We start from the raw sequence: 13,533 nt of genomic DNA, 5'->3' as shown, positions 1-13,533 counted from the left end.
GCAACCCTTACTTTCTTAGTGCCATTTGCTTGGAATATTCTTTTCCATCCTTTCACCTTAAGGGACTACCTATCCTTGAAGGTGAGATGAATTTCTTGCAGACAACAGAACGATGAATTTTGTTTCTTAATCCATTCAACTAGCCTGTGTCTTTTGATTGGTGAGCTCAGTCCACTGATATTTATTTTTGAAAGATGTGTCTTAGTTGCCATCATTTTGATTACTGTTTGCATTCTTTGTCTAATTTTGTGTTTCCACAATTATACCTTCATTAAGTCTCTTTCTCTTGCCTTGGGTATAATTATTCCTTTCTCCATTCTTTGTATTCACTCAAGTATTCTTTAAAGGGCTGGTTTTGTGGACATGTATTCCTTCAGCCTATTCCTGTCATAGAAGATTTTTCTTTCCCCTTCAAATATAACAGACATTTTTGCTAGGTTAAGTATTCTGTGTTGGCACCTATGGTCATTTAGAACTGGGAACACTTTGGTACAGGCTCTTCTGGCTTTTATAAATTGGATTGATAAGTCAGCTATAATTCCGTTGGATTTTACTTTATATGTGACTTGTTTTTCTTTTGCAGCTTTCAGTATTCTTTGTTCTGCACATTTAGTGATTTTACTGTTATATGCCATAGGGAGTTTATTTTCTGGTCTTGTCAAGTTTAGTATTCTATATGCATGTTGTATTTGTATGGGGAAATCTTTCCATAATTTTGGGAAATTCTCTTCTACAATCCTGTTTAAGATCTGCTCAATACCATTAACCTGAAATTCTTCTCCTTCCTCTGTGCCTATGATGCATAGATTTTTGTCTTTTTCATGGTGTCCCACATTTCCTGAATATTCCATTCCTGTGTTTTTAATTTTTTTCATAATCTTTGCTTGATTGATGCAGTTCTTCAACTTTATCTTCCACTGTTGATATTCTGTTGGACCCCTTCTAAGTGGACATTCACAGCACAATTTGGGAAGTTTGCTAAGAGGACCAATTTGGGCATCCTCAGACTGTCTGCTAAGGACTCAGCCCCTACTGTAGGGCAGAGAAATCTATCCATGGAGAAGTGGTAGGGGCCTCACGTGATCTCAATTAGGGGTTTGGGCATGGCACAATTTGGGGAAGCTTACTACCGTATGGACTCTGGATCCAGGCACTCTCAAGCAGTCTGCTAAGGTCCTGAATTGACCTTTTCATATTGATCCTGGACCTGCAGAATTGATGAAAGATTTATTAGTACTAAACATTTTCATGAATTTATAAGGGTTTTTTCATAAATAATCACATTGCCTATGGATAAGGAAAATCTTTACTTCTCAGCTCTGGATGCCTATTATTATTATTGTTGTTGTTATTGTTAATAATTAGCTATTTGTACTAATTGGAATTCCCTGTGTGGTATTAAACAGAAGTAGTGAAAATGTATGCATTTTTCATCTTCCTGGTGTGAGGGAGAAAGCATTCAGTCTTGTACTGTCAGCTGTGACGCTACTAGGGAATTTCTCACTGATAAATTTAACAAAATGAGAGTGTTCTTTTAGGACATTTTAATGAATGCATCAAAGACGCTTCCCACAGTTGTTTCCTATTCTCTTTTATACTAATATTTTGTGCTCCGTTTATTTCTTTACATATTGTAAAGCATTTTGCATAGTGTGATTAATTACACCGTCATAGAACATCATCTAAGTCTTTTACAGGGCATTTTTTCCCTCTTCTTTCTGCTTCTCAGATAGGATAATTACAACTGACCTATGTCCCAGTGCATGATATTTCCTTTCTCAGATAATATCCATCTTTGAGCCCATCTAGTGAATTTTTAAATTCAACTTAATCCTATGATTTTAAAATGCTGAATTTCTAGCATTGAATTTGTATTCATGGTACATTATTTTCATACTTTTATTTAGTGTTTCTGCACGGCCTTTCTATTGTTTTTGAGATAGTGATAATAAATAGTTCAAAGTCCATTTCCAATAATTCTGATATCCAGGCACCCTCAGATTAGAAATCTATTGCCTCCTCTTTATCTAAGTATATGCAATACAAATTCAGAGTTTCATTGCATGCTTTATAATTCTGATTTGGAAAACAAACACTCAAATGATAAAGTGTCAGTTCTGGAAGTCAGAATAAAATCCTCCACAAACCAGTATTGGCTATGTATGTTTATATTGCTGTTATTGTTGCTACTGTTTGCTTTCATGGTGACTTTCTGGATTAATTTTATGAGTGTATTTTTTATCATGTGGAGCAATGGAATCTTGCTTTGTTACTGGTAGCAGGCTAGGGACTGTACAAAGATATTCTTTTAATGCTTAGAACCAGAAAGTTTGTTACATTGAAGGAGTTTCTAGGCCTGTTGGGGCAGCCTTTCAGCACTCCAGCTGTGAGCTTACAACACTGCTTTAAGGTTAACATGTGAATAATGAAGGCCTCACATATCTTTCTGAATCATGTTTGCAGTTGTGGTTACATGTACAATTTTCTAGGTTTCCGGAAATATTTTAGAACTTTTCAGATTTCTTTTTGCACATCTGTTTGTCTGTAAGAAGCTGCAGTATTAAGCAATTTTCTCCTACTGATTTTGATGAGCTCTGGTGGATTGCACTGTTTGCACAAGGTGTGTTTTGAATCCTGTCAAATAAAGCATGAGAATAGAACTTTTTAACGGAGGTTCCAGACAAACTCAGTAGTGACAGCTTTTTGGAGATCAGGTTTTAGTGAATCTCTAAATTCATTTTACCTTTGTAGTGCCTACTAGACACCTGGGTTTGACACCTACTATATTTATAAGGTTATTAGTTTTTGGAGTTGTAGTAGATCTGGAAAGGTAGAAGGAAAAACAAGACAAGCGAAAACACTGTGAACTTATAGTCTTTCTCCTTGAATTATTAGTGCTCAGATCTTTGCATGCCTTAGCTCAATTTCCAGAATTATTCATTTTGTGAATGAACTATGAAAAATTTATTTGTGATTTTTTGTTAATGTCCTCATTGCTTTTTTATATAAAGGAAGATAATTTTAAAGAAATTTCTGTTACTATTTCAGGTGTACTTCTGACTCCACATTATTTTATATTAACAGACATACATTGTCAAAATTGTTCTAATGAAATCCCCTTTTTACTAAATCACTCAACTGATGATAGTGGCCTACTAAATAGAATAAAATCCTTTAGTCAAGTACATGAAATTTTCAATATTTTGACAACAATCAACCCTTCAATTTTTTAAAATAGCTCTGTCATATATGTCAGCCTTTCAAACTAATAATACTCATTTATTTATTTCAAACATTTTAAATATTCACCTTTGCAAAAATAAAGGTGAATGTTTCTGTAATGCCATCTACATTTCTCTACAAGAAATGTTGCTTAATAACTTAGACATAAATAACAGCCTTTGTTAAAATGTTGTCTTTTATGGCAAATGTATCTCTAACTATACTGTGGTTTTTTATATCCTACTGTGGTCTCCTACTTAATATAATTATATAAGTATGTTTTATATATGTTTATGTTTGCTTCTTGTATTACAATCAAAGCTCCTTGAAGGCAAGAGTAATATAACTATGTGTGTTGCATAGCTTCACTTGCCAACCTGACACCTCATGTGCAGAATTTCTATTGAATTGGGTTGTGGCCTTGTCTCTGAGTCATTTTTCTGATTGTTGAGTGATGTGAAAGGACCCAGTCTACTGTGGGGATTCCACCCTTGGGCAGCTGGTCCTGGGTTGTAGAAGAGCTTAATGACTGTTGTTGTGGAGCTTGGGACAGTTCTACTGAGAGAAATGTGAACAGTGAAGGCCTGCTTGTCAAGTTCCCTAGGAAGCAAAGCCTCTATTGGGATGTTCATGTGATATATTTAAATTAAGAATTAATGGAAATGAAATCTTTTGGACTTTACTGGGACAAATGATTGTGATTAGCTGAAGCTAAAAAATCAGTTGTGATTAACAAGAGACCAGCATCACTGAGGTGAAATCTGGGAAATATTTCCTCAGGGTCAGCACAGAAGTGATCCAGAGGCACCAAAGCTGAATCTAAAAGCTGGATTTGGTAATGTGAGAGTCTTCCATGCAGGGCAGCATGAAAGCTGCACAATTTCAGAAGTTATGAAGAGAATTCGAGGCTTGGCAATGTGTGAAGCCAGGAGAGGACACTGATGAAGCTGCAGTACCAAGTACAACAGCAGGTGTGGAGGGGAGCTGACCTGAGCCTTCAAGAAGAAGTTGTGTGTGCTGTGCATGACAGTCGGGGAAATGAAGCTGCCCAAGCCCTATGAAGTCAGGAGATTCTGACTGAGCCACATGTCAGACATCGAGGTGAACAGCTGGCCTTTGGTTTTGATTAAGTTTGCCCATTTCTTCCCTTTTGAAAGAAGAAAAGTATTTAATTTTTTGTTGTTTTATAGGAACCAACAGTTGGATTTTTAAGAAAACTTCTAAAGCACTGGAATTTTTAAGGACTATGGGACTTTCAAAGTTCTACTATGTTTTATTCTGTGATACTGATATTAAAATGAGATCTTGGGGACAAGAAGTGGAAATACATCATTGAATAATGATGTATTTGTATGCCAGTTGACAAGAGATCAATTGCACTAGGTGCTTCAGTTGTCAATTTTCACCCCTGGGAAAAGGCAACCTCACCCGGGGAATTTCCTCTGTTAGACTGGCCTACGGATATTTCTATGAGGAATTTTCTTGCTTCTTGAGTGATGTGGGAAGGATCAGCCCACTCTGTATTTTTCCACCCCTGGGCAGGTGGTCCTGGGTTGTGTAAGAAAGCAGGCTGAGCACCAGCGAGAGAAGCTTCAGCTCCTACCTCCATGTCCCTACACCGAGTTCCCACCCTACCATTCTTCAAGAATGAATTATGATTGGGACATGTAAGCCAAACAAACCATTTCCTCCACAAGTTGATTTTGGAGAACTATAACAACAACCAGCCTGGCAAGACATGCCCACTGGTACAATGGTGGCATGATTATTATGGGAGTAACTAACCACTATCTAATTGGATTTAAGGTCGAGTTAATGGGTTGAAACCCTGAGGCTAGACAGGTTACAGACCATAGGAAAAAGCCTAATACCAGTTTTCTACTAAATGTTAAAGTATTAAATTGTCTCCTGATCACATTTTATTATACTCATAGATAATGCATCTCTCAACTCTCACCAGAAATTTTTTCTTATGTAGCAGAAAGTGATTAACACAGAAATTCACAGGTGGCCAATATACAGAGAACAAGAGATTGCTTATCCCTGAATAGGAGGACACCTACCTCCTAAGGCTCAGGGATCTTTGAGGAAGAGGGAGTGAAAAGTTTGTAAGAGCCAAAGGCGGTGATGGACCACAAGGAAATGAGTCAGTTACTCATATGAACTCACAGCCATGGTGACAGCATGCACAAGTCCCATGAAAGATCAAACCAGAAAAACTTCCCAGCATATATATGGGGAAGTTGGTAAGAAACCCCAAGACATTATAAGGAACTTTTGGCAACCCATGGGTGCTGGATGGGGGAGAGACAGTCTCTATCAAGGATGAGACTCAGGGACTCTTGTTAGGTTAACCAGGCTCCAGTGGATGGCTCTACACCAAAGGATATTTGGTGACACAAATTAGACTCTATATATGTAGTAGAGTAAATTGGGCAGGGAACAGTAAGAGGAGGTGTGGATAGGGGAAGAGATCTAAATATCATCAAGCCATATTATATGAAAATCAGAAAAATTCAATAAAGACTTTTAAAAGGTAAAAAGATGATGTAGTTTTTTTCTAGAATAAACTTCACTTTCACAAAATTTGCCATTTTTATCATATACTATTAAGTGATTTAACTAATTTAATGACTATAGTTGAAAGTTTTAGATCCATCATTTTTGGAAAATAAAGTTGTACATCTTCAAATGGCATTTTGACTGGAGCAATAATTAAAAACTAAATAAAATCTTCTAAATTATTATTTGAGGATGACTCATTAAGTTGGAATAGCTGGGACACATTTGTAGATAGAGTTTTAGTTATGTCAGTCTACCCACATTTGTTAAGTTTTGCTTTGAATGCAGTGTGAAAGTTTTATATGTCCACCCTTAAAATGGGAATTTTCTAGAAAGCACTTTAGAAAAATTGTCCCATAGCAGTATTTGTTTTGGTAGCCAGTCGCCAAGGCAGGACACAGGCACAAAGGCCTCCTGATCGCCCCTTTTCAGAATGTTCAAGGAGCACATGTTGCCCATAGTATGCACTGGGCACTGGCTTTTGTAGTCACTTTCTCCCCATCTCTTAAAAATTGTTATTGTTTACGGCATAGGGAGGGGATTAGAAGTCTTGCTAAAGAGAAAAAAGATTCAAAGAAAGGTGTTAATTTTAGTCAAAATTGATGCACCCACAGCACAAAGGTGGTTAAGAAGCTCTGGTTTGAGGAGTGTGAATGCACCTGGAGACGATTCCTCAAACGCCCATGACAACAGGATTGTGAAAAATGCATTTGTAAAGGAGTAGATTCCTCCAAGCTCCCCTGATGACATGATCATGCAAAATACATTTCAAAAGCACTATAAATTTTTAAGAAGTTATTATATATTGACAAAGATTTATGGCTTAATTAGTTATAACCATTTATGTATTAGTATTTAATTGAATTATATGCCTAGAGAGACTAAGATATTTTTCCAAATTCGTATTTGGACTACAATCATTTAAGAAATATGTAGTTAAATTGTAGTTAAATCAACATAGTTTGTTGTGTGTAGGTTTCAAAGTAACATGATTTGCATTTTAAAATTTTGATGAGTTCATTAAAATTTACCTTGAAGAGCACTAGCTGGCCACAAACCTCAACTTAAAACCCATGAGTAAGATCAGAAAGAAAAGTTCTGAAAATAAGATATAATGGATCCACTAAAACAGCATAATAATTTTATTAATATATGCTAATATAACAAATTATATATTTTGGTTGCTTGGTTGTCTATGTTGTTGTTGGTTTTTGTTTTATTTTGTTTTGAGACAGGGTCTCCCTGTAGTCCCAGTTGGTCTGGGACTGAATATGCAAACCAGGCTGGCCTTGAACTCACAGATATCCGCCTGCCTCTGCCTCCCAAGTGCTGGGGGTAAAGGTGTGGACCACACATCCGACACGCAAAAAAAAGTGTATTTTTGTAGTTTAACACAATAAAATGGTATTCCTATTGATAAGTTTAATGCTGATATGACTGCCATTGGGAGCTTCCTGGGACATCAACAGAGTAAAATGACAGACTTCCATCCTGTCCATCAGGCTTTCCCAAGTCCCCCTAGCATAAGCACCAAGCCAGAGCACAGAAGAGTGGGAGTTATTCATTCTCTCTTCCAAATAATTCTAGCCTATACTAGCAAGTTTTCAATTGCTATTTGTTGATAAACCCCACTGTTTTCTTTATACTATCTAATATTGGTCACTGTTTATACAATAATGTATTCAGAAAAGATTCAAAAATTAGTTTTCAGTAAGGAGCTAAGAAATGTGTTAAGCTTTTAAGAGCCAGGGGAGGAGGTGCATGATCATAAGGAAACAGAGTCTTACAGGCTCCTGGGACCTTGTTCATATGAAGGGACTTGCAACAATGGTAACAGCATGCACAAGACCCATGCAAACGCAGTCAGACAAAAATAAAAAATAAAAAATAAATAAAACAGCATAGAAGTAGGGAAACTGGATGGAGTTCACAACTTTGGTGAGGAACTATTGGCAGTTGATCATTGCTGGGTAAGGAAGAGCTGATCTTCTTTAAGGAAGACTAGAAAGGCTGAACAGGCTCCAGTGGATGAACTCACACTGAGGGACATCTGGGGACACAAACTTGACTCAATAGGCTTTAACATGTATGGCAGAATGCATGAAATCCTGTGGGAGGGATATGGGGTGGTGCTGATAGGGAAGAGGATGTTAAATATGAATAAAATGTATTGTGTGAAATGCACAAAAATTCAATACATAATACATATTTTAAAAACGAAATGTGTGGGGCTTGAGAGATAGCTCAGTGGTTAAGAGCACTGACTGTTGTTGCAAAAGACCCGGGTTTGAATCCCAGCGCTCACCTGGTAGCTAACAGCAGTCTGTAACTCCAGTTCCAGGGGATCCAGTGCCCTCATCTGTCCTCCTCAGGCATTGCACGACATGGGTGCACTTGCTTACACACATGCAATACACACATACACATAAAATAGAAAATGAAGCAAATAATTTTTTTTTAATTTAAAAAAATAAGCACTTTAAATAACTCCAGTCTCTACCATTTCTAATTAACTTGTTCTATCCCAGATCTTCAGTAGTATATTATTTAATCAGATCTTTAGTATTATATTATTTAATCAATCATGCCATAACTATATAGCAGTTCCTCATTTAGCACTGTAAAATCTACTCCCTTATCTCAAAACCACAGGAAGAAAACCTTGCAATTCTTTTGCTAAGGGGCTAGTCAAAGTCCTGTATCTGTCCTCATAAGGTCCCCTGAGACACAATTCTGTTCAGATCAGGATGCTGTGAAGAGAGCAAAGCAGACCTGAAGGAAAACAAGGATCCACCATGCATTAATTTTCTATGGCTGGAGTAACTAAGTGCCAGAAGCCAGATGACTTAAAGCAAGAGGAATGTGCCCCCTCTCAGTTCCGGAGGCTATGAATCTGAAATTAAAGTGATGGGTTTGCCAGGCTCCATCAGGCACTAGGAGATCATCTATCCTTGCCTCTTTCAAATTCTCACACAGCTGTGTGTGCACTGTGTTTTCGGAGCATTGCTCTATCTTCTGCACACATCTCTGTACGCTTGCCCTTCCCTCTGTGCCAGTATCTCTGTTTCTTCTCCCCTTCTTAGAAGGACACAAGTTAAGGTAGTTTAGGAAATCCTAATTTTGTAGGAGCACATTTTAATTTGATTATATCACAAAGATACTTTCCCAAATAAAGTCACATTCACAGGTAGGGGGAGACAGGATTTCAGCATGCCATCCTTGGAGGCTGCATTTCCCCTTAATCCTGGACAAGGCAAATTATCAGAGGGCATCACTAACAGTTCTTTCCAGCAAGGAAGGATTACCTCCACAAAATAAAAAGTGAGCTGGGTGAGCTGGCACAGGTTTCTTAAATCCCAGCTGAGACCAGTCTAGTCTCAGCAAGTTCAAAGCCAGCTGGGGCTACATAGAGACCCTGCCTCAAAAAATAAAGATTAAACAAATAAATAAAAATAACAAGTAGGTAGAAGATTCTGTAGCAAATAAAAATCAAGGAAATGAGGTTACAATACAGAGATTCATCTGAGCTGCATAGATGCTTTCATTCCAATTTTAAAAGTTTTTTTTCAGTCTGTTTAATTTAGGTTATAATTGTGCCATCCAGGAGAAATTAAATTTAGAGATTTGTTTTCAAATATATCTGCACTACTAAAAATCTAAGAAATTCTTTTTAAGTAGCAAGAAAAATCCAGTTTCTCTCACCATGCTTTAGCTGATAATTTATGCCCTGATCTAGTCTTTTTTTTTTTTTTCTGCAAACTCTCCAGTGTAGGAAATTCAAGAGATAAGCCTGGTGTGTCACAACCGTCAGTGACAACATTAAACTCCATTTTTTCAGACCACCTTTGTTTTTCTGTTGAAAATCTTTTGAGTCGTTTTGCCTCTGCAGTCCAGAGATACTGGTAACAAGATCATTAACTTTAAATTTAAGCCGGCCATTTAATTCATCTCACAATCCTTTATTTTATCCCCTTTCTAAGATTTTTCTGCATACCTGGTGTCTGTTAGGGTTTGATGGAGAAAGTAATTAAGAATCCAGCTATTTCAAATAAAAATACACTTAATATCAGATTTTTCAGTGTCAGAGGGGTCACAAGACTAAGACTCAAGGAAACGTGTCTGGGCCATGAGTTACAAAGACTTAAGACATCTAAAAGCTTAAGGGGACACAGCAGGAGTGAATTCACCTACTGTGATCTTTGAAACAAATGATGTCTAGGAATTTCCTGGAGAGGACTACAAAATATCTCATGGTCTAAGCCCATGTCTACAGATGGCGCAATGATATTTCCAAATGTAGTGAAGCCCTAACTCTGCTTCCACACAGCCTAAAGCTATCTCCATTTAGTAACCACCACTGTGATGGCAGTGGTTTGTAATTATCTTTGGGAGGTAAATAGGTTTATATACATCACGAGGGCAGAGCCTCATGGTGGAATTAATGTCCTTGAAGAAGGCGAATCAGACACGAAGTCCTTCTTCCCTCGGTCCCAGGCCTCCCAACGCTCATCTCAACCCTCTGCCTGGGCAAAGCTCTGCTCTGTTGGGTCCATAGACAGCCCACTGCTGTCTCGCTACCCTGGCTGAAACAGTCAAATGATGCCACAACAGCAAGGCAGCCTCTCACCTCGAAGATGACCCCAACTTCTTCAAGATGGTGGAGGGCTTCTTCAATGGTCCACACTGGGGAGGACAATTTGCTGGGGACCTGAAGACCTGGGATAGCGAGGAGCAGAAACGGAAGTGGGTGTCAGCCATCCTGACGATCCTCCGGCAGGGCCTCTCCTTCCCCAACCCCGGGCGACAAACGGTCCTGGGAGGTCATCAAAGACTGCCAGACCAGGCACAGCCAGCAAGATACACCTTGCAAGGGAGGTATCCATTACAGCTTTGATGCAATTGCAAATCAAGTGAAAGCTCTGGTTTCTCTGATGACATTTAAATGTGTAGTGTGGGGCTGGAGAGATGGATGAGCAGTTAAGCGCTCTGACTGCTCTTGCACAGGACCAGGGTTCAATTCCCAGCACCCACATGGTGGCTATGAACCTCCCTTAACTCCAGTTCCGGGAGAATCTGAAGGCCTCTTCTGACCTCCAAGCCATTGCACTACACGGGTGCACTCACATACATATGGGCAGTACACTCAGACACATAAAATAAAAATAATAAATAAAATATTTTTAAAAATAAATGTGTAGTGGTTGATGTACCATTTGTTGGTACTAAAGCAAGTGTTAAAATCAATCCTAAGAGCTATATAAATAATGAATTTACAATCACATGGAAGTTTAACTTGGAGCTATCAAAGAAGGGTTTTATTGATCTTAACATTGATGTTCCTACCCCACACATGAACACTGGCCAGGGGGACATTTCCTGGATCTCTGACACCTGTGCCAATACTGTATGTAGGGCACTATGATACTAATGCACACACGTGTAACTGGTAAACCCATCAGTCAACAAGGCATCAATGGTCACATCTCTGCTACCAGCCATGGAATTGAAAACTCCATCAAAGAAGCTTCTTATATGAGCATATTAGGAATGACATCAATGTTTAGAGATAAGACATTTGTTGTTCAGGATTTGATGACGTGAACCTGTAGTTTATGAGATATTTCATCATTTTGGTGCTAAATGCGTTGATGTTGGTGAATCTGATGGGAGTATATGGAATGTACACGGTATTGACCCAAAGGAGCTGGAAGATTTCAGATTGCAACATGGATCAATCATGGGCCTCCTGAAAACAAAGGTCTGTGAAGGATGCATCCTCGACACTCACTATGGCGTATTCATCTTTGCTACCACTGTGAAGCAGTTAACCAAATCCAATGCACCGAGAGTCAAGGGCAAGATCATTGCTGAAGTGGCCAATGGCCAACCATTCCAGAAGCTGGTAAGATTTTCCTGAAAAGAAGCATCATGGTTTTTCCAGATCTTTACTGAAATGCAGGAGTGTCAGGGTCTTATTTGAGTGGCTAAAGATCAAAACCGTGTTCCCTACGACTAATTAACCTCCAAATACAAAAAGGACTCTGACTGCCTCCCTCATGTCTGTTCAGGAGAGTTTACAAAGAAAATTTGAAAAGCATGGTGAACAGTTCCCGGTGTACCCAGAATGGAGTTGCAGGAGAGGACAGCTGGTGCTTTGGAGAAAAACATCGTGCACTCTGGTTTAGTCTACAGAATGGTATGATCTGCCAGGCAAATTATGCAGAGCCATGAAGTATAATCTGGGGCTGGATCTGATTACCACCTGCCTGTGTCAGTGCCCTTGATAAAGTCTTCAAGGGGTACAAGTAAGCCAGTATGATTGTCCCACAGAGAGTTCAAAACTGGCTTCCTTACCACCTGTGCCTTCGACAGACATCACAAGTTCACATACAACCACAGTAATCTTTACTTGTGCCTCATTAGTTAATGGACAGTGTTCTCAGTAAGTCAATCTGCCTCTTATAATCTTTCCTCCTCTTCTTCTGAAATGGTCCCTGAGCTGTAGATGGATGAGGTTCCATATAGGAGTCCTATGCTACATTGTACAGCCTCTTATTCTTTAAAATGTGGCCACTTGTAACTTCTGTGTCCGTCCCACTGTATTGTATAACCACACTTTGCTGGTGAGTGTTGAGGGACGCATTGGTTTTCTCTCTATCCCCTGTTCTGCTATGTTCCATGAGCCTTAGTTGCACAGGTCCAACTGTAGATGTGCCATCTAGTACTGGGCATCTTTCAGACATGTGTTCTCTGTGTCTGACCAGTTGTGCAGCTCTGCAGTAGCCTCCATCTGCTGCAAAAGGAAGCTTCTTTGGTGAGTGCTGCACACTTTTGCTTGTCTGTAAATATTAGGATTGATATTTAGCATATAGTGAGAAGTTTATTTTCCTTGAGATATGAAGGAGGTAGGGTTCTCTCTAGGATCTTTGCCCTCTCTTGCCACAAATATTTAGCTGAGTTTACAGTGCCGCCTATGAGTTCCCTCCCATTGAGAGGGTTTTACATTCAAATAGCTAGCTGTTCATTGCCCCCCAGATAACAGTGCCACTACTTTGCCATGCCAGGTCAGTGTGGTTATTAGTCTTTAGGGCTGGGTTGGATCACTGATTGTTTTTCTCCCGTTTGCATATCATCCTTTAACATTATGATAGCCAAACTTCAATTAGAAGTCTTCCAGGTCAGTTCCTGCTCCATCATTTCAAGTCCTTTAACCTAAACATGTCCTGTCCTCAACAGTAGGGTTTTAACTACTAGGTATGGGAGATAACCAAGAGGTTTGACAATATCCTGTGTTATTTTGGGAGTCTCCTGGACCACCTTCACTAGCTACCTTAAGGGAGTTCTCATTTTTCTCGTACTGTGTTTCTTGCCAAGCAGCTCCCAGGTGTACAAATGCATTCGTGTTTAGATATTGTATGTGCATTTCTCATAGGGTTTCAAGGACATCCCTTTTCCCCTTAGGTATCCTAGCCCCTGAAGTTTTATCCATCAGCCTCCCTCCTCCCTCCCTAGTCACAGTGCTCCCAATATCCCCGCCCTCCCCAAACCACCAGACCTCCACTATCCTCCCTTTCCTGTCTTCCATCCCTCCACCATACCATGTCCTTCCCTCCTCTCCTCACTGCCAAATACTCCCACTTTTCCCATCTCCTCCCTGGTAACATCTGTTCCCTTTCAAGTTCTTTCTTTTCCTTTACCTCCATGTATCCTTTTCCTGGCTCCTGGTGTTGCATCCAAATTTATATACTC

The 13,533-nt window shown here is 39.2% G+C and overlaps 1 pseudogene; it reads left to right on the top strand.

Moving 5' to 3' along the window:
• Positions 1-10,387: 10,387 nt before the first annotated feature.
• On the top strand, positions 10,388-12,093 carry LOC103729100 (annotated as a pseudogene).
• Positions 12,094-13,533: the final 1,440 nt, after the last annotated feature.

Source organism: Nannospalax galili, unplaced genomic scaffold, assembly GCF_000622305.1.
Source record: "Nannospalax galili isolate Female #2095 unplaced genomic scaffold, S.galili_v1.0 scaffold512, whole genome shotgun sequence".
Taxonomy (NCBI): Eukaryota; Metazoa; Chordata; class Mammalia; order Rodentia; family Spalacidae; genus Nannospalax; species Nannospalax galili.
The sequence above is the reverse complement of the archived record's forward strand: the minus strand, read 5'-3'. Positions and strand labels throughout refer to the sequence as shown.